At 42.9% G+C, this 21,887-nt stretch overlaps 1 long non-coding RNA gene across 11 annotated transcripts in view; it reads left to right on the plus strand.

Moving 5' to 3' along the window:
- LOC125324675 overlaps positions 1-21,887 on the plus strand; it is a 170,823-nt gene that overhangs the window by 36,839 nt on the left and 112,097 nt on the right. For 3 of the 11 annotated variants that reach the window (XR_007203064.1, XR_007203069.1, XR_007203072.1), the window contains exon 1: positions 18,773-20,700. This is a non-coding gene — a long non-coding RNA (uncharacterized LOC125324675). Of the gene's footprint in view, positions 1-783; positions 848-17,674; positions 17,726-17,804; positions 18,179-18,772; positions 20,701-21,887 lie in introns of those variants that run through there. The other 8 variants (XR_007203070.1, XR_007203076.1, XR_007203065.1 and 5 more) reach the window with 7 other exon arrangements.

The following is a 21,887-nucleotide window of genomic DNA, read 5'->3' on the forward strand; positions in this document are numbered from 1 at the left end:
TAATTTTTTGTCATTATTCATCTAATTGACACGTGTCTGTGTGAATGTGTGTGTGTGTGTATACATACGCATGTGCTTTTCCGTTGTTTCTGAAATTTTAAGGAGGTGAGAAGCACACAAACTAAAGAGTTTTATATTCTCTTATGGTTTGCTTGCTGTAGAAAACAGATTTATTTTTATAAAAATACACACTGTTTTCTGACCTAGTGTGAAAGATGCTGTATTTATACAAACACTAATGTCGGAAACGCAGCTGTTACGTTACTTTGTGCTTTCCATCAGCTCCTAAACCCCTTGGATCACTCCTAAGTGAAAGCCAAAGTTGCAGGCACAGCTTGGATGCCCTTGTGTGTCCAGTGGATTTTTTGGCGGTTGCAGTCATGATCGATAGGGGGCTTTTTGGGTTTGATTTGGTTTGGTTTGGTTTTGTGGAATTGGTTTTGAATAGTGGAGGGAAAATACAGAAGTTGCATATTGAGATTTCAGTGCCACAGAAAAGGAGCAAGCAGACCACTGACATATTGCAGTAAATTTGGATGATGACATATCCTTTAATTAGGTGTGTGCAGAGTGAGAGACCCCATGGATAAGGTTGTTGAGAGCTTGCAGTTTTCCAGAGAGAAAAAATAATAAATCAGCCTTGGAGAATTGCTTTATTTTAAAGTGGGAAAAGGACGTGGGCTTTTCTTACCTGGTGCTTCAGTTTTCCTCTACTTGTACTCTTTTTTTTTTTTCCCCAACACTGATTTTATTCTTTCAAATCTCTCCCCTTGTGTTTTTCAGCTCCTGCTAGCTCTGCCTCAGGACTGATGGCTGTGTTGAAACCCCAGCAATAAACTCTGAAGAGGTAGGATACATGGGATATCTCAGTATTAGAACAAATGGCCCTTTTCCTCGTTGTGTCATTATGCAATTTGTAGACATCCAGAAAAGCCAGGAAACATGACAAGTATTTACATGCCCTGATACTGCCAACAGCCCACTGAGCTTCACCTTCCCCAGGGAGCTTGTCCTCCCTCCTCATCCATGTCCTGGGAGCCGTGACAGCCTGTCAGTGTCTGCCTCTTGGGATATGGCAGTGGCAGCTCGCTCACATGGATGTTGTCTGATCCCAGGATCACTTTTTTACACTGTGTTCTTTGCCTTTCCTTCCCAGCTGAAGTCCCAAACCAAACAGTGTGACCGGGAGCTAGAGTTTGCAAAGGCTGGTTGCTGCCAGAAGTGTTCTGTGATGGAGGGTAGAGGAGGGAATGAGAGACTTTAGATGTCAGTTCTTGGACAGAAGAATTGTTGGGAAGCCTCATCTCCATTCACCTCTTGCTCTGACTAAGGCACAGTGGGAAACGGAAAAGACCAAGTCAGTTGACAAACAGAACTTGGATCCCTGCAAAGGACCCATATTTTCCTCCCATCAAATCTTCAAAAGATCAGAAAAAAGGTCTTGCTCTTACTGCCTTTGATGCATCCCCTTCCATCCCCTACTTCAGGACACCATTAGTAATCTTCTTCACTCATACTGAGAAAATTGTGTTGGAAAAGGCAAGAATATGCCTGATGCTAACGAAGAATCCCCTTATGATGGTGACCATTTTTCATTATGAAGATTACTGGTTATGCTTTCTGTCCTGTGGGCCTTGGCCCAAAGATATACTGTACCACTAAGCGTAGCTTTAGTCCTCATCTTACCCCATGCTGTTATTTTATCTCAGTATTTTTTCACTGATCCATTAAAATAGGAAATACTTCTGAACGATTGCTCTCACTGAATTCAGATTCTCAGAAAAGTAGATGCTGATTTAATTTTTGCAATTAAAGATTTTAAGAACATAACCAATTAAGTTAAAAATAGTTACTCTTTAGAAAACATTTAGCAATCTAAAACCTAAAATTCTGTAGAACTTTGCATACTTCTTGGTGCACATCCACGTGGCCCAATTGCACAATGAAATGTAGCCTCTAAGCAGATGGGTTACTTTACACAACACTACCCGAAATTAATTTAATTATATTAAAGAAGCAATCATGGCACTGCTTGATAATCCTTTTTCATTTTTGCCACATACAGGAGTTTAAGGATATTTCTTCTAATGTGGACACAACCCTTTGAGCAAGGGTTCTTTGAGGAATTGGGGTGGAGGACAGTCTCCTTTTGAACGCTCCGTTTGTCCCTTCACTGAAGTTCGAGTCAAAGGCACACACAGAACAGCTGCACCTGACAAGGGACATTTTGAATTCCTTGGCCCTGCCAGAGGTAGTGGAAAGGAGCACAAGAGCCCCAGGCCTGTCCCATATAAGAAATATGTCCCTTGCCAATATTATTGCCAATATTATTTCACACCAGTTGTGCCCTGTAAAGAGGGGGATGTTTTGTACGCTTAACAATACCAAACCTAAGCAGAAGTGGGTTTAATTGTGACCATGGTTCTCCTGTCCCGGTGCACTGTTCTGTGGCACTCAGGGCTGGACTGTGTGCAGGAGCTGAAAGCCACTGGGATGGAAGCTGGAAGGATGCGATGGCATATGGGGGCCTGGAGATGAACCCAGGGTAGGAAACTGGTGAGACACAGGATGAAAATTGTTTCTTTCCTTGTATTAAGGTCTAGATCAGCCTGACCCCTCCTTGTCCTTCCTGCTGTCACCACATTAGCACCAGCTTTGACACTTAGAGCTAACCTGTGAGATGATGCAACCATGGACTGAGAATGAGTAAAAAAAGTGTGGCATAGAAGTATGTGGGAAAGGCCGTGAGGGGATTGCCAGCCATATAAATTTCATATAATTTTTTTTCCTTAGAAGGGAGATTTGCACTTGTTGCATTTGGTGGACTTGCATTTGCCTGACGTGCAACTGAGTTGCATGACTTAGGTGTTGTATACAGTCCCTCTGGGATTTTTTTTGACATAACCAAAGTATTTTTACTTTGCAGGGAATGTTAGCCTGGAATGTGGCCAAGTGTGACCGCTCCGTGTAAATTTTGGATGTCTGAAGGGGGAGATGCCATGCTTGGTTGGTTCTCCTTCTGGCATGTCTCATGGGGAGTGTTCTCTTCCCTTGGTGAGGTCAGAGTGCTGCTGCTGGAGGGAAAGCTCTAACTAGGCACTTCTTACAGTGTGGAGGGGTCAGTTAAAGAATAATTGCCGTGAAAGATTAATACTGTGTTTTAATTACTTTTAATGGTGGTGACTCTGGTTCTGCAGCTGCTCTTTCTTTCTCTGTGTGCATCCAATGCTAGAAAATTTTAAGTTGCGCAAGAAATACAGGCAAATAATTTGCTCTCAAATGCATTTTACAATGCTTCACCTAAAACTACTTCTAAACAAGTACTTCTAAAAGTACTTCTAAACAATGCAAAAATTAACCAAAAACAAGAACCAAATGTAGGTGGCTTTTTTCTGATGAACATGCTTGCTTTATATAAGCTTCCAGGTATACATACTGGTGCTGTGTACGTGCTGTGGCTTTATTGTTGCTATCCTGTTTAGCAGTATGGTGATATTGGCTAGAGAAACTGCTTTTCATGCATTTTTTGCATTCATCTAGCTCTTTCATGACTTTCTCTAACTTGCAAAATTTTCTGTTTCCTCAGAAGGGCCAGAATCTAACAGAAAAGTAATTATCTACCACAAATACGGTTTTTATCTAAATAAAGAATTACAGTAGTTGCAGTATTTAGTCCAGAATCAGTGGCACAGCTTGAGGATCAGGTAATTTGGTGGAATAGCAACAGAGAGTTTTATTCCTCAAGTGGCACTCACTTGAGTGCAGGTTACAGCTTCAAGTCTATAAAACTGTTGAGATACCAGACTTTGGAAAATTGTAGCATTCCATTGCATAAGAAACATGAAAAATATTTTTAGGGAGTTTAAAACTTATTAGCACTCTGATCTTGCACAGCAAAACCTTTGGTAACCAAAATAATCGGTATTAAAATGTTGAGACTAAAGTAGGTTGGATCACCATTTCTGTCAGCATTGTGTAACTCAAGGGGCCTCATAAATCTGGTTATGCCACCAATGTCTTGTAGTTAAATGTACCACAGGTTTCAGTATCTGGAAGATCATTTCACAGGTATAATTCCCACTGGCAGTGAGTGAGGGCCAGCTGCACACCTGGAGTTCTGGTGTTGGGAGGGGAAAGCTGTGGAGACTGTGATCCCATTCCTGCAGGGAAGTTCTCCACCTGCCTCTACAGCACAGCGTGTCCATCCAAGTAGCTCCCAGCTGCAGGGAGATGCTGTGTAACTGTATGACATGGGCTGGTGAGAGATGCCGTCACACTTCACTCAAGCATGTCAGGTGTCCAAACATTGGTCTGAGTAAGAGTGTCAAAGGTTCTATTGTTATTGTAGTTTATTAGTTCTTGAAAGAATTTTAAAACAGAAAAATGAATTCACTTGCTAACTGCTGACACATTTTCTGAGCACTTCTGAATAGCTGCTGGCTACTGTCTTTGGATATAATAATGGAGTTCAGGCAAATTCACCAACAAGTGTACTGGAAATCTTTATGGATATATAAAGAACATGCTGTCCTCTGCTGATGGTGTGTACTGGCCTTTGCCTTGTAAAGGCCTAAGCCTTCTAAGAGAAGATGCTTTAGTAATGTCATTTTATAGACAATACACGCAATAAACATCCTCTGGCACTTCAAAGTTGCTAAATCTACACCCCAAATGAAAAGTTACATATATACACTGTGCTTTTAGCCTCCTGATGTGCCTTAAAACTTCTATATCTTGGATAATTTCTGCCTTCCAAATAGTAGTTGGCAAGGAAGACTAGGAGCTGCTCTTCAGAAGCAATGCTTGATGGATCTGTCACTAGCAGGCTGGTCTGCAAAAATTCCATGTGAATTGGGCATGCAGGTCTCCACCCTTCAGTACGTCTGAGTTCTGCTTAGCAGAGGGCAAGTGGAAGAGGAATCTGAAATGGCTCAGCTATAGAGGTGTCACCCCTGGTTCAGCCTCCAAAGAAGATAAAGAAACCGGAGGCTTGGGGAACTCTGTTCTGTGGAGTTAAGGGCATCTCAGCAGGGACTCTTCTGATGTAAAATTATGCAAATAAACACTCTAAGTAAGTTGCAACCTCAGAAAGACGTAACACATGATAAGGTAATGGGTGGCAGGACATAGACAGAATGACCTGCTGTCCCAGTTTGAGACAAATTGGAGGAAACTTCCTCTGATAGAAAGCAGATTTCAGCTGCCCCTCCCCCACCAGGTTCGGGGAAAAGAAATTCCTCGGAGGAAAGTGAAAAAAAAGTTATTTATTTAACAAGCAGGGTGCACTCAGGCACCAAAAAGAATGAATAATGTTAAATAATAAAACCTTTCGCTGTGGAGAAGACCTGGGAAGATTTCAGAATCCTTTGTGGGTGCGGCTCTGCCCTCTCCGGAGCTCGGGTTCGGAGTGGGCCCCTTTGGGCTGCGGTGTCGGGCCTCCCAGTGATGTTGTTCCAGACCGGAGCAGAACAGTCCTAAGAAAAGTTCTTGCCTCAACTAGCAGGCTAGATAAAAAGCAAAGAGTTTTAACTCTCCATCTCTCTCCCGAGAAAAGGAGCTGAGAGCTGGGAAAAGCAGGAAGGTGCTTTCCTCGGCTCTGTAGCAGCAGGAATGCAGGGGAGTGTGCATGTCCTTGAGCACAAAGCTCTCTGAAGAATTCACCTGGCTTCTCTCCCCTCTCTCCTGAGAAACAGCTTAACAGGAAGGCACAGGATTAATGTCTGGCATAGGGCAGACCATAGGGAATATGGAATCATACAGTCACCCCAGGATACCTGCATAAAAATTGGCTTTAGTTCTATAGTTTTGGGTGCATCAGAGAGCAAAGAGAGTGAGCCTAAGCTGACCAAAAAGTGAGTTGGGAGAAAGCTTAGTTAGTAACCAGGTGGTTTAGGGGGAAATCAGACCTTTTCAGAGCATCATATCACATTATAATCAGTGTAGGGCATTCTACACTGACAGTCTAATGCTTCTGGCTGAGGATAGTCTGGCCAAGGCCTCAAGGGCTTTCATGGGTCTGAGCAGGTGGGGAAAGCTCCAGGACAGACCTTCTACATAGCGTGTTTATAGGCAGACAACAGAGGTCTTTGCAGGTTCAACATCATAACTTCCTTGTGTGAAATAATGCTATTTATTTACAGTCTTGTATTTTGGGGAGGGGATGTTTGAGGCATAATGTGTTTTTTTTCAGAGACATTCTGTCACTTGGAAAATACTGCAGTACCTTTCAAAAGCTATTTTTTTCCATTTATAAACTGTTACATTCAGCCCTTGCAGATAAGAAAACCATCTGATATATGAAGAAAAACTCCATACTGCATTTTCCTTTCTAAATAATACATGAATATTTATAGATGAAAGCCCCTCCCATTAGTTAAATAATAAATAAAGAGTTGCATGAGTTTTCTTTCAAATGAAACATTTTAATTATTCCTGATCACCCCAAGCAAATGCTACTGTTGTGGCGATGGCTCCAAATACCAGCCTCACACAATCAATAAAAGGGCATTATCTTCCCAGCTGTGCTGAAAGTACCGCACATCATGGTCTCATGATTAGTTGGGACTTACATTTTAAAAAGAAAATGTTTGTAATTTCAGGGAGCACTCTTTGATTAGCTTCACGGTTGTTAATAGCTCTGTTCTCCTTCATCCCCCATTTTTATTTCTATTTATCAATATTTGGATACCTAAAGGTTGAAATAACAACAGGTAATACTAAATCACACACCTCTTGAATTAAAGGGACCTCGGAAGTCAGAGATACTACTTTAGTTCCACATTGAGTTACTAAGCTTAATTTAAAGGCAGCATTTTGTTTATTTCTTAGCCTCTCCTTCTTCCCCAAAGATGCAACACATCCCCCAAACCACTGCTCTTGCTCCCAGCCTTGCCCTGTATTGTATTTCTCCTCATTAATATCTATATTAACCCTGTACATTATCCAACGTGCACAGTACCACAGCAGTGCCCTAAAATTAAGATGAGATCTCAAGTACTCCTGTAACACTAATGAATATCAGTAGTAAATTCTGGAGAGCAGGTAATGGATAACTAAAGACAACTAATCCCATTTTAAAAAAAGTGACTAGAAGTTGAAAATAATGTACTGTACTTTGCAGTCTTTCATACCGTGACCACTGCCTTGGCCAGGTTTTTGTTTATAAGCAGTGACAAGCTGAAGATGTTTACCCCACAATTGACACACACAGCCGTTTTTCCATCAAGAAGTTCCTTTCATTTGCACAATGTCTGTGTAAGTGTTCAAATATTCGCCACGGAGCTTGGAACTAGGTATTGGCCAATGATGACTTAGAAACAAGTATGAGCTTGCTGTCCTGAACCACATGCTCTGCTTTTCCATATCAGATGGTTAAACTGAATGGACAGCTCAAGCCCAGACAGTGTCTTCCCTCCAGCAAGGTAACCAGACTGTATCAGACCTGTCCTCAGAGTGGTATTTGCCTCCAACCTTGTCCCTGCACACCCCAGGTCCCAGGCTGATGTGAAACAACCTGATCCTTGTTGAGTTACTGGTGTTTAGACCAGCCCAGCAAAGGACCCCCTCTGAAACCTGGAAAGAGAAGGGTGGGGAAGCTTCTCCTGTAGTTTGCTTCATATGGATTCTGCTTTGTCATTTTGGTAGCCTTTCCCTCTGCAGTTGAACAAGGGTTTCATTGTGTGAGAAACTCTGTCATGGAGTTTCCACCCCAGGTGGAAACTCGGCCCTGTGCAGCTGCTTGCTTCCTCATGCCCATAGGACACAGGAGAGAATCGGAAAAGTGAGAAAAAGTGAGAAAACTCATGGGATGAGATAAACATAGTTTAATGGGGAAAGCAAAACTGTGTGCACAAGCAAATAAAACCAGGGATTCATTCCCCACTTCCCTTGGACAGCAGGTGCTCAGCCATCCCAGGAAAGCCGGACTCTATCACAGGTCACAGTGACTTGGGAAGACAAATGCCATCACTCCAAATATCCCCCCCTTCCTCCTCCTCTTCCTTGTATATTGGGATGATTCTATATGGTCTGAGATGTCCCTGTGGCCAGTTGTGGTCAGCTGTCCTGGATGTGTATCCTCCCAACTCCTTGTGCCCCCCAGTCCTGTCATAGGTGGGGTGGGCAAGGAGCAGAAAAGGCCTTGGCTCTGTGCGTGCCCTGCTCAGCACTCACTAAAACATCCCTGTGTTATCAGCTCTGTTCAGCACAAATCCAAAACACAGCCACTACCAGCTACAGGGAAGAAATTTAACTCTACCCAGGCAAAACCAGCACAAATCCTGAGTCCTTTCAAGTCGTGAGGAGTCAGGTCTGTGACTGGGGAGAATATCAGACCTGTGGCCCCATGACATTCACATACTGACGCAAGTTTTCCCTGTATCCTGTTGACAGCCCTGGGTATCCTGTTGAGCCTCAGCAAGCAGGTCGTTAGTGCGGTGTCCTCAGAGGGTGTGGGCAGAGCTGGGGCCAGCCCCTCTCTCACCTCCTGCTCCTGGCACTGGGGTGATTGGTGGAGGGGATGGAGCTGTTCCTCAGGTGCTGCTTGAGCCATTGAGGTCACTTCAGGTGAAAGAAAACATCCTAAAATGCACACAACCTATGGAGTGCTGCAAGAGCTCACCAAGGGGAAGGGAAAGGGAGAGAAAAAGGGGAAAGAAAAGAGGAAGAGAAAGAGGACAGGGAGGCAACTCCCAAGGGACTCCCATACTCCTCATGACATCAGGTTCTCTCATGCCCTTTACTAGGGAGGGTGCTGGAGGGGTGCAAAATGTTTTAGAGACTTTTTTATTTTATGTTTATTTATGCCTGTTTTCCCACTGTGTATAACTTTGGGCCTTTTTGTACCAAAGCTCCCATGAAGTGCAGATGAAGTGAAGAGGTGAATCCACCCCGTTGTAATGTTCAAAATACGCTCATTCAGCTAAACATACTTTGAAATACTGGCAAAGCAGCAGCCTGCACAGTTCAGGCTGAAGCAGTTCAGGTAGTGTCTGAGGCTGTTTCCTCTACAGTTCAATAAATCAACAACTCATAGTGTAACTAATATTCTTTTGCCACTAAAATACACCTCAAAAACAGAAGCTGGTGTTTCAAAGGGATGTGGACTTGCTTACCATGTACTCTGACGTAGCTGAATAACTGACCAGTAACTGGAGTACTTTTATTAAACAAACCTCACACACATGGATTTTTTTCATCTTAAACTTTTCTGTTTACAAAATGCTGATCTCAATATGGTGAGAATGAGAAGATGATTTTTCTTTTTAATTATCTGGAATTAGCCATGTAAGAAAACATATTTTTTAAGAATTTTATCTTTTAAACATTTTCATTGCAGAAAAGGCATACTGAGATTTTCCATTAGAAATAATCATGCACTAACTTAGAATTTTGGGGAAATTTTCAGATTAAACTATTATATGCATTTTTTTAAAGGAAAATGTTTATTTTAGTCAATAAGGTGATGAAGTTGGTGTGGATTTTTCTAATTAATGCTTGTTAACTACTCTGCAGAGGAATACCCTTTAAATGCTATTTCTTCAACTAAAATTTGAGATTATATATTACAAATATGTAAGATGTTTACTTATTTTGTAAAAAGGGCTGTAGCCCAAAAGGCATTAGAACCAAAGTCCTTGTCTTTGCTAAGCACTCAACACGGTCAGGCCCAAAGTCAGAGTCCCTGTCCACTGCTGCCACCTCGAAGTTCAGGAATTCAGGTAACTTCAAACCACACAGTATGCTCCAGGTTCCTTAAATGACCAAGAAAATAATTTTTAGGATTTTTTAAATGGGGAGTGGGGTTTTATTTGAAGTGAACAGAAAGTATGGGAGATAAAAGCTTCAAAGTACTTTTTTCAGCAACTGCCCTGGTCTTTCCCAAATAATGGCAATTTCTGTTCATTTTCTGCTAATTGCATGTGCAGACAGATTTTGAGCCATCTGTGGTGGCTCCAGATCGGAGAATTTCCTGCAAAGCAGTCAGGTTCCAGAGGAACTGGTCTGTGGTTCAAACATGTCCTGGTTTGAGCTCCCCCCCACCCTGAGATCTGGGTCCCTGTCGGCATCTCTACAGAAGCGACACATCCTCTGTCTGCACATGGTACAAATAATATTTCATAATGAATGTATGAAAACTGTGAGACTTTCTTCTGTGAAGAACAAGCTGAACACAAATCAGTGTGTCTTCCAGTGGTTTTTCTCAGTTAAGAAAAAAATCCATTTTATAGCTTCACATCTTGATATTACAAAATGTAAAGGTGGGCAAGGCATTTTTGGGTTATGGCAAGCTGTGGTTGGTGTGTTCCCTCAGACTGCACTATGAAAGAGCCATAATTCTCACTAATCTTCATTCAATGAGATTTAATCATAGAAAATTCTAAATAGGTTTAGGTAGGATGGCAGTTTTTGGACTAAAGATAATACATCTTAAAATAGTGAGGCAGAAATATAAAAGCAAATCTAGAAAAGCCAATAAGGCATGAATCATTCAATAAAATAAGATCTAATGGTAGGAGTGTATTATGGAAGAGTTCAAGTAATCTTTTATGTATTTTTTTTTCCATCGCCTGTTAGATTTTATATATAAATTCAATAAGTTACAGCTCCTGGAAACATATTTTGATTTGCTAGATCTCTATCTGCATGTGAGAGCTTTAGTCACAAGTGTATTTAGATTGGGAGCAGACCAATACAGATTTATTTTACAACACACACAATCCTGGGAGTCCCATACAAGCTTGTGCACAAATTCCTGACAGATGTATCTATATCAAAACAAGCAGCCAGAATGTGCTTGGCCACTTTTTCAAATGTCAGGATACCCTTAAAAATGCAATTGAATTAACCCTGATTTCACTACTCCAGCTCATTTTCCACTCTTTATTTTAAAATAATACAAAATTTAATCTATTGAGACTAAAAAGACCCATAGAAGGTATCTTTGAGTGACAGCATGGTTTATGGGGAGGAAACTAATGACATACGACAAAATGCAGAAACATTGCTTGTCACACAGTCCTGTGCTACAAGTAAATTCATCAACGAAATAACACTTGGCTAGGTTGGTTTAAATTTGGGGGTGGTTGATTTTGACTTTTCTAATCCACTGAACAGAGGAATGTCTGGGGGTTTATCCCACTTCTTCCATTATTTTTCTACTTGGGTATCAGCCTTACTTTCTAAGAGTGTATGTCTTGTTCTGGAAGATGTGAATACTGCTCTTACAAGGTTTAGATAAGAATATGACTTTTATACAGAGGATTACCTGCAGTTGAGTGTTGGGAACGACATTGTGCTGGTTTGGACATTAAGAAGGAAGCTCCAGTACTTTCTCATCTCCCAAGCTCCTTTTATTTTTCACTTGCCTTTTCACCTTTTGAAATTAACAGTGTCCATTGTGAACACAGGAAGTTTAACTCTTAGTTTACCTACTTTTTAATCATTAAATCACTCGCCAGGTTCATTTTTCTCTAATTATGAGAGTACAGGGGGGTGAATTGTACTTCTCCAAAGAAACAGATCTTTATAAGTTACAAGTTTTATCAGAAGTAATCCTGTATTCTGTAGGAAAATGAAAGAGCTGCTTTCACATTCAGGTTTTTCTGTTTGTTTTTTGGGTTTTTTTCTTTGAAAATGCTCACACACTAGCCAACAGTTCCAGATTTAGGACATTTCTTCCACATAGGTCATTTAGGATTTCAGAATGTGATTTTAGCAGTTTTTTATAAGTATATTTCTGGTGAAATAGAAGTCCTGAGCTGAGGCAAGAATGACAAAAGTACTTTGTAGGGAGAAACTTGAATTTTCCTTTCTCTAGATTAGAAGAATCCCTTCAAAATAATACTCGAGTCCTTTACAAGTTTTGTTTGGATTATTTTAACTCTTGTTCTCCTGGAATAATTTCTTCAGCCTTGGTCAAGCTTGCCCTGAGTGAGGCTGGTTTCAGGTTATAACAGTGTGCCAAGAACATTTCATCCCAAAAGGCCACTACCATTCCATTGAGAAGATGCTGGTCTTTGTGTTGGAAATGATGTTAGCAACATTTTGCCCATATCATCAGAGTTTCAGTAATTTGTGTGTAGCATATATTCAGGCAACTGTTTGCTCTTTGCCAAAACATACCAAGTGTCCTCCTGGAAGGTGCCATCTGACCACAGTGCAGGGTCGTTGCTGTTGGCATCATTATGCTGCAGTGTAGAAGCTCATTCTGCCAAAGACTCAGCTGCCCTTTGGGACTCAAGGTCTCTTGTGCTGTGCAAAAAGGAATTTATGGTTCAATCTCTTTGCAATGAGTTCTTGCCACACTCATTCACCTTGGAAAACAATTTTCTTTCTAAATACTCTCCCATTTAGCTGCAGAAGGCATGTTGCCTGTGATTTCTGGATTTATCACACTCAGAGGTTTGCTTCCGGAGGTGTCTGAAAGGTGCCTGTAAAAGTTAGTGTAAGCATTCATGTTATTACAGGTTTCTTTGAGTTACGACTTTCAGCTCTAGGCACATTCAAAACACTGAAAATATTCAAGAAGGATGAAAATTCACAAGAAGCTGAACACAGTGTTACTAGAACAATAATCCAAAATAATCACAGACTCAAACAGCCAGTAAGTGCACTGTGGCCTTCGCTGCTGCCCTGACCTGGATCCTCCTGCCTCAGGCAGTGTGAAAGGAATGTGCATTCGCTGCAGCTTCCCAGTCTTCCTTTTGTGCCAAAGGAAAAGCAAATCTGACTTTGGCCTGGCAGGTAGTTTCGATGGTCACTTTGTAGTCCTTTCCTCAGTTCAGCACACATGTGAGCCCATGTGGACCCTGAGCTGTCACCAGTTACAGGAGCTGGGATCTTGGCTAGTGCCCACTGTATCCGCTTGGACACAAACCAGCAATGCTCTGCAGCCCATTACGCCCCCCAAGGCATTACTGGAATTTCCAACCGTGCAAAATTTATGAGTCAAACCTTCCCCAATCTTAATATTTACTTAAAATGAAGATATTAAAGGATAGAAAATAGTTTTTAAAACTGATTTTATTTTATGGTGTTCCAGCACTATAACACTGAGAAAACCAGTTTTATTAACCTGGGATAATGGGAAATACTCCCTAACCTCTTAGTGCCTGGTAGAGCTTGCTTTAGAACTGTGCCTTGTATAGAACAAAGGGTGTGTGTTTGGCAGAAATCCATGAGGGCAGGTATTTTACTTTTTTTTTTTTAACACACTCATAAGTCAGTTAATGTTGGTTCCTCATATGCTCCTTGGTTGTGAACTCTGGCAAGGGTTTGCCAGTGGGATCCAGGGGAAAGGTGCTTCCAGCACACAGTGCCAGTATCTGCGGTGCTTTACCAGGAGTTCAGGCTCCCAGGATGGAGGGGATACTTGTGCCAAAATCTTACTCTTAAAATGTGGGTACTATCTCTCCTTCAGCTCATGGGATTTCCATGAATGTGAATTAGAGGATCTCTGAGAAGTGTCCAAGGACCACAGTGGTAAATAGTGCCACAGCAAAACCTTATAATTCAGGCTCCAGTGGGTAGTTTGAGAAGCATCCAGCAAATAAGACATGGAACTGCACCTTGTTAGTGAGGAGAATACAAAATAGGGTAGCCGCCAATATTGGCATTGTTTTGTTTCATCCAGTTCCTGAAGCTGGGCCCCAGCAGAAAAGATGGAAGGCCCATGAGTGAGAATTGTACTGTACAAACAAGGGCTGTATACAAGAAATGCTGCTTGCTGCAGAGCAGATTTTATTCCTGTTTTTCTCTACTTGATTCTATACACTTTAATCCTCTTTGAACAAGATTAACCCTTGTTTCAATATAGTTTTGACACATGTATGCATGTGTCTGTGTGTCAGTGCACATGCTTGAGCAAGTTGGTTTTTTGCAAGTTAGGGAAGGGGGTTAATAGCAAATTGCATGAACAGAGATTTTATCCTGTAGCAGTCTACTAAGATCCAAATGAGTCATCAGGAGGAGTGGAGTATTCTGAACCATCCCACAGTGCTACTTGAGCCATCTGATGGCAATAAGAAGATAATTCTCTATTTCAAGCATCTCCATAAACAACACAGTTGTTGGTGATTCCCTCTTTTCCCTTGACAATGCTCTGGCTTTTCAGCACTGTCTATTTTGTACCTGCTCCCATTTGCTTCCCCAGCCAAGAAGCCCAGTTTCTTTTTGCAAATAGTTTTAGCTTACCTGTTCAAGCAGAGTCTATTCCCACCTTTCACACTCAGCCTGCCTCCCTTGCTCCACCAGTCTCTGTCACTTAACTGTATCCCTTCTCCCTTCTTTTCCTTGTATTCTGGTTTAATAGTTTTAGTTCTTCCATACTGAAATCAAGCAACTTGCACTAGGCTGTGTGGATGCCACAGGAGAGACATTAAGAGCTGAGGATGGTGGTTTTGTGGCGCCCAGGTGGACAGTTCCACCATCCCAGGCAGAATGACAGAGCTCTGGTGTCGGGCAGGGAGGTTTGTCTGCATCTCACCAGCAGCATGGTCTGTGAAAGTGAGGGCTTTGGGATTTTCTCTGTCAAACCTCAGCGAGCCCCTGGCTGGTGTACACAAGCTGAGGCTTTCCCAAGTTGGCAGCCTGGCCAGAGTGAAGCAGCCAACTCCCCCTACTTACCATGCCACTCCCATCCTAACCCCTGCTCCAAACGTGGGCAAGCAGGAGCTTCTCAAAGAAGAGGTTTCTGTAATTTGGCAGCATGACCAATCTTTGGTAGGCTCCTTCTCAAAAAGGCCTAAGATGTTTGGCTGAAGATTTTCATACAAATCATCCCCCAGGCACACACCTGGTGAGGAACATTTTCAGCCAAACAGTTGAAGTTTGGCAAACTCTTTATGGCAACTGAAAATGTAGTCTTCTAATAGGAGGTATCTGGCAATCATTCCACCTGGCAGTTATGCCAGCCCCACCTCTCATTTTTTGGATCATTTAATAAAGCAGTGAAGAATTTTAAGGGAGTATTTTTTCCATTAGAATTTAATAATATACAACCATGCAACTTCCTCATACCCCTTTGAGCTACAAACCGTAGGGAGAGAATTTCAAACCGGCATGTAGAGTTTGGAATCACTAGCCAATTCCCATAAGCTTCATAATACTGGGAAGTTTGTCATTGAACATGTAGATAAAAAAATGAGAAAAAATATACTAAAATTGTTACTTTTCCATCTTGAATACCCTCAGTATACCTTTAATTATTTTAAAAGCATGTTTTTACATGTTCTAAAAATTATTTTATAAATGAGAAATTAAAGTCTTACTGCTCTGTTTCATCGCTGAGTTTGACTATTTATTGTATTAGCTCTGACAATGCCTTGCTGCTTTAAACCAGAGAAAAGCAGTAAAGGACACTGAAAATGAAGAACTTTTTGGTATATGCAACTTCTGCGTGTACGAATTATTTGTTATTTGCTCTTGTGACAACACTGAGCAAACTTCGTAAGAAAGAACAAGGTTTTTACTCATTTTCACTTGAGTATTTATTAGTATTTTTATAGCTAAAGGATTATATCCTCCAAAGAATTCTCTAGCCTCTGAAGCCAAACACTTATCCAAAGAACTGGGGCCTGCCTTTCTAAGTAATTATGGGCTGTGGTTTGCTTGGTCTGCACTTTGCTTGTTTGTTGGATGTCAATTCAAATGCAAAACCTTCAGGTGTAACAAGTTGCTCTTCATATTTCACGGCACAGTATGCTTTATTCTGATCTGTGAAGGGATGAAAATGTTCCTGACAGTGGTAGTCACAGCATGACTTCGTTGAGTTGCCCAGTGTGGCTTCACCTATTATAAGGATAAACAGATCACAACCAGTAAAAACTTCTATAGAATTCCAGCAATAGGAAGAAAAACACAAAACTTTGTCATGCCTGATCAGCCCACTGGTGTTTCAGCTCTCTCCAAGTCACCAAATGCTTTAGAGGAAACGGGAGGACTCTGACAAACATGCATCTGTTAATATGCAGATGGGGAAAATCGCCAATACGAATTATTATTATCTAGCAGGTCCTGAAAGTGGGGCTCTATAAAGGAATTTGTGTCAGTTTGCAGCCTGTCCTTTCTGTTGTTGGGCAGAATGTCGATGGATGTGCTGAATAGTGCCAATGGGATTACAGCTGCTCAGGATGAATTTGGTACCAGGCTGCATGCTGAGGAGATGGGGCATGCTGAGGAGATGGGGCATACCTGGTCTGATTCATGCCTGGATAAATTCTGCTTGCTGGAGCCACCCAGAAGGTGACAGCCAGAATTCATATTCTGCAAAAAAGGGGGGTTTAAAAAGTCAAATAAATGTGTGCTTGGCTTAACAAAAGAAGGTGCTTTAGTTTAGTGTACAGTCCATCTATTCCACACATCCCCCGGCCAAATAAAGGGCCCGTCTGCAGAAAAAACTGTAAGTGATGCTAATAACCAAGGGAATTAAAGATTAAATGGGAATAAATGGCCAAAGAGTCACAGGTGAAATTCTGGAGTAGCTGGATGTAGAACAAGGGAAGGATTGCAAAAGGAACAGAGTTAAGAAGGCGAGTTGGGGAAGGGAAGGGAAGGGGGGACCGAGGGGGTTGCCGGGGTGCGGGAGCGGGCGCAGCGCTGCGGGAGCGCGGGTCCGGCCCGCGCGTGCCCGCCACGCGTGTGCGTGTCTTTGTGCGCGCTCCCGGTCCCCGAGTGCGTGAGCGCGCCCGCGTCACGGTCGGCCCCGCCGCGCGAGTCCCCCGAGCCAGGGCCCCCTCGGTGCCGGGCGCGTCCCCGCCGAGCGGCGGGTGCCGTCCGAGCGCTTCGCAGCTTCGCTTCCCAGCGAGCGCCTCCGGGAGCGCTCAGAAATCCTGGCTCTGCCCGAGACAAACCCCGGCCCTGTGACAGGGAAAGCCGAGTGACCGAGTCCTCGGGGGAGACACAGCAGTGTGAAGTTGGAGCGCTCTGAAAAAATGGTTGTTAAATATTTTGATTACTGTATAGAGCGTATTTATTACTCCCATTTCTGTCTGAGGATCTGCAATTCCGCGTGCGAGTTAATCACAGCATTGCAATGGGAAATATTTTCATGATTTGGCACACTTGGATGAGTTTAAATTACACAATTCGCAGGTTTTTAATTGTAATATCTCTTTATATAAATAACCTTGTAAATACTCTTTTAACCTTACTGCATGAGAATAATTTACAATCACAGTAAGATTTACAAATTGTTTTTTGTGGTTTTTTTTTTTTTTTCCAAATGAAAAGGTGATGATGAGCGGATTGCAGGAAATGCTGTTCATTAGTCGGCGGCTCTGGAGGGCCTGTGCCAGAGGCCTCACGTGGTCGCCTAACGACACGCAAACAGCAGAATTAATTAATATTCCCGGCGAGTTCCCGGGCGGCGGGCACGAAGGGGTTAACGCGGCCGGGCCCGCGCGGGCCTCCCTCACTCGCCCCTTTCTTTTTTCCCCTCCTTAATTAATCATGCGCTGCTCCGCAATTTCAATATGGAGATGGCGAGCAATTATTAATGAGCCCGCGGGCTGTCCCGCGGCGCCTCTGGAGGAGCCGCGGCCGCTGCGCCCCGGTGGGTGTGAAACCTGCACACACAAAGGCTCCTCCTCACCGGGAACACGCCCCAAATCCATAAATAAATAACGAGGGAAGGGCTTTTGTTCGTCCGGCCGATGGCACATGACCTTGTGGCTGAGTCGCGCTGCGTTGTGCCCCTGCGCTGTGCCCGGAGAGGGGAAAGCGGGGGGTGAGGGCGAAGCCCCGAGCCGGCGTTCCCTGGCAGGAGTGGGGGGGGAAGGGGGGTGTGGATTTAACGGGAAATAATACAAATAACCCCCAGATCCAGCTCTGCCGGGCAGGAATGTGCGGAGGGATGGGGGTGGAGGATTTAACAGGGAAATAACACAACTAGCCCGCAGATACAGCGCTCCGCCGCACAGCGCAGTGCCCCGCGCTGACCTCGCGCACAACATGGCCGTGTTCGCCCGGCCCCGCTCCCGCTCCTCCCCAGCCAGAGGGGCGGCTCGGGGGGCTCCAGCGGCACCATCCCGCTCTCCTTATGTATTTATTTTTTATTTATTTTTACTCCACCCACCCACTCCCCTTTTCTTTTTTTTTTATTTTTCTTTTTTTTTTTTTTAATCTCTTTTCCTCCTCCTGCCGGTATGCCCGCTATCCACTCCATGCAGTGCACGACTAGGTAAAAACCACTAACGGGCAGCTACTTCAATAAGACGGGTTGGTTTTTTTACAGAGCACTGATAAACGAGGAGCAGCCCAAGGTGGGAGGAGGAAGCGCGGAGCGGAAGGGACCGGGGATGGGGATGAGCGGTGAGGGATAACAAAGAGTCAGGTGCAGCGCTGTACGGCGCCCTCACGGCCGCTTATGGACGGCTCTGGTCTTTAAGCACTCACCTCACAATTAAATACGAAAATGGGAAAGCCGCGGAGCCAAAAGCCGCGTTTGTGCCGGCAACTGCAGGGCTGGGAGAGGCGAGTGCATTGTGCGGGGAGCGGGTGATGAGCGGCCGTCCCACCCCATCCCACGGGACAGCCGCGCGGAAAGGTGCGCCTGGTGCGGCCTCCGCTGCGGGACCGCCCGCGGCCCCGGGCACGGCCGCATCCCTCGCTCGGACCGCGTCCTGCAGGTTTGCCGCGGCGCATCGGAGCGGGACTCCCAGGACTGGATGTCGCCGCGGAGCGAAACAAACCGGGGGCAGAGACGGGGATTTCAGAAATGGCAAAGGGGGGGCGGCGGGGGGAGGGGGATAAAAAAAAGGGGATCAGGGTATGATAAACAGCACTGAAAAATGGCAGGAGGATAACGTTTACTTTTGAATCCCTGGCCCGCTGCCAGGCTGGCGCTGGTTTTTAGGTTAGCAGAGGTTGGAGGAAGGGCCAGACTGAGGCGGGGCTTGCTGCTGTCAAGGGGAAAAAAAAAAGGGGGGGGCCTGCAAATTGCTGTTCTCAGCTTTTTTTCTCTCCTCTCTTCCACCCCCGCCCTCCCCCGAAAAAAGTCAGTGCTTTCTCTTAGGCTCTTAAAAATGATGCAGAATTTTAACCATCTGCTGTACCCGGAGCTCTTCGCTGGTGCTGCGCAGCTGAATTTTTGCAAAGGGAAGAAATTGCAAAGCTTTCCGAAATAGAAAACCGTTTGTAAGCATGTAAAATATTTTAGGGAATCCTGTCTTTAAAGAAAGATTCTATTTAATTGTGGACTCAGAAGTGGGTATTAACAGAACTGAAACGTTTTTAGCCTATTGTGGATTTTTTGCTACAAGAGACACAGGTGTACTGCTACATCACAGCTCTGCAAACATAGCGTGAGCAATCGGAGGCTTGGGAAGTGTACAGTGATGGGAGCTGATCATTTTTGTAAAGCTGTGATTTTTTATTTTGAGACTCGCTCTGGAAGTGTAGATGTAGCGGAATGCAGCAGAGGCATCCCTTTACCAGCTGCGTGTGTATATATGAGAGTAAAATTATTTAATGAGCAATATGGGGACTGGCAAAGGAACCATGTAACTGCCACGGCCTCCTGAACTATCATAGTATGTCTGGTGCACAAAGGGAGATTATTTCTAAATAATAAGGGATGGGGAAAAGGCTTTTGAAGTGGTGAAGCTTAAAGGAGAAAGTAGAAGGAGTCTTTAATGTGGAATCCTTACTTCCCATAAATTAGATTAACTGTTTAAATGCCATGAACAGCAAATTAAATATTTCAGATGTTCATAAATCAGAATATAATGTTTGTCCGGAGTAAGAGCTAAGAAAATTGGAGGTTATTGGCTCATAATTCATCTGCGTATTTAAGATCAATTAGCAAGTTGTAGGAAAAAGAGATTCCAGTGAAATATTTGAGGCATGCAGTTCCTTTGAAAATGCAGTTGGGATTTTCTCTTTCAAGATCTGTCAATACCAGATTGTTACCTCAAGTCACTAGTTATTGTTTGTAACTGTAAGGACTGTATTTTCTTTAAATGAACCTCTACAAATAAATACTAAGAAGGGCATTTACTTTCTGAAGCCAATGTAGAGGCCTGGCTAAGTCTCTTCATTAAATTTTAATTTATTTAAAAAGGCTATGTTACAATGGAGATGTCTCGTAATCTACATACATTTTCTTATTTTTAAAGCTGAAGACTGGGGCTGTATTTTGTCACCTGTTGCCTACACAGGACAAAAGGGACCGGGAGAGGGGGGCGGGGGGGGGGGGGTGGGGCGGGAAGAAGATTTACTGATCGTGCAAGCTTTTGCAGGGAACTTATTCATCATTTCATTACCGATTGGTAAAAACTAGCCGCTTTTTTCCCTCTGCTTTTAGGTGCCCCAGAAAATTGTACAATATGTGTGCTTCAGACAGTGCCAGAGAAGCATAATGAGGTGTTTAGTCACAGTTTGGATGTGGTATTGGTAGAAAACAGTGCAGGAACTGTGGGCTGGATTTTCAAGGGAATAGTCCTTGTAATCCAAGGCTGCCTAAATCCCAAACTGGTATCCAGGCAATAGCGGCACTAAATTCTCTGTTTGCTTTTTGTTAGGCTGTTGTCTGCTGAACATTTTCCTTTTCTTGCAAGGACTGCTGTATGGCTGGGCATTTTGGTGGTAGGGTTTGTTGGTTTGGTTTAGGGTTTTGTTTTGTTTCTTCTGTTAACCCTTGGATTTCTGTTCGCTCCCTTTATTGCAGAGCATCTCCGTAAATAGGAATGCAGACAGTCTGGAGTAAGTGTGTTTTTCTGATATGGAATACATGGATGGGAGGGCTTGGAAGGGTGAATATTTGTTTTGTGGGCCAGTAAAATACTAATGTGCTAGCATTTTCCCTTATTGTGTATTTGGATTTAAAAGTCAGTGGTGTACTAGAGCACTCTGGTATAAATGGCACTTACCTAATATTCTGCAGTTTAGAGAACAAAGATTTCTGTGGGAATAATCATGTCTAAAAGACTTCAGTATTGATATACTCTGCAAGTCAATTATACATATTTACTGTATGTGCAAATACAGCATTATGCAGGCTTTGAGAATTCAGAATTGTATATTGGAAACCTGATAGGATGTAGGACTGTGTGGAACTGCAAACACCTCGACTAGTAGTGAAGTGTATCACTTGCTTGTAACAGTGTTTTTCTGTGGGTGTACAATTGTACATGAATAAATATGTAGAAGATGCTGGTCTTACAAAATCATTTTGGATTTGGCATTATTTAATATACTACCTATAATGTATGTTGTCATCCTCTAACACACAGCTCAGAATAACCTCTGTTCTTATTTTAATACTAATTTGTTTTTTCAGCAGGCATAATAGCATGAATCTGTGGATTCAGGTTATAAATTTAGCTCTAAATTGAGATAAATAAGCAGCTTATTTTAATATTTTAATTTCACAGTCCTAATGATAGCGAAACAAAAATATCTTTGTGCAGTTATTTGCAAAAAAAAAATTGAACTTAAGTTGCTGAACCCTAAATATTGTACTTCTGCTTTATTGTTGAATGCTGGAGCTGGTTATTTGAAAATAAGTAGGTGTTTTTCGAGATATGGGGGGAAGCTTGCTTTCTCACTTTGTATTCGTATTGAGTATTTTCTGGTTAAATAGAATATGAAATGTAGTATAATTACAGTGTCATTTAAATAATGAATTAAAGCCAGCAGATGACACAATATGCAAAACAGTTTATAGCAACAATAAATTTCCAGATAGTTCTGTGTACTGCCGAATTATGGATAAAATAAATTGTATGAAATATAATAAGAGTAAGGAAACATTGTGTGATACTTGCTACACAGCATCATTATTACCTGGGAGAGTTTGAGTGATACGTGAGCCGGGAAAGTCTTACTTTTTAAAAAATAAAGTCATAGATCTGCCTGAGTGTCAAATCCATAGAATCCCTGAAGAGACA

Source organism: Corvus hawaiiensis, chromosome 4 (genome assembly GCF_020740725.1).
Source record: "Corvus hawaiiensis isolate bCorHaw1 chromosome 4, bCorHaw1.pri.cur, whole genome shotgun sequence".
Classification (NCBI taxonomy): Eukaryota; Metazoa; Chordata; class Aves; order Passeriformes; family Corvidae; genus Corvus; species Corvus hawaiiensis.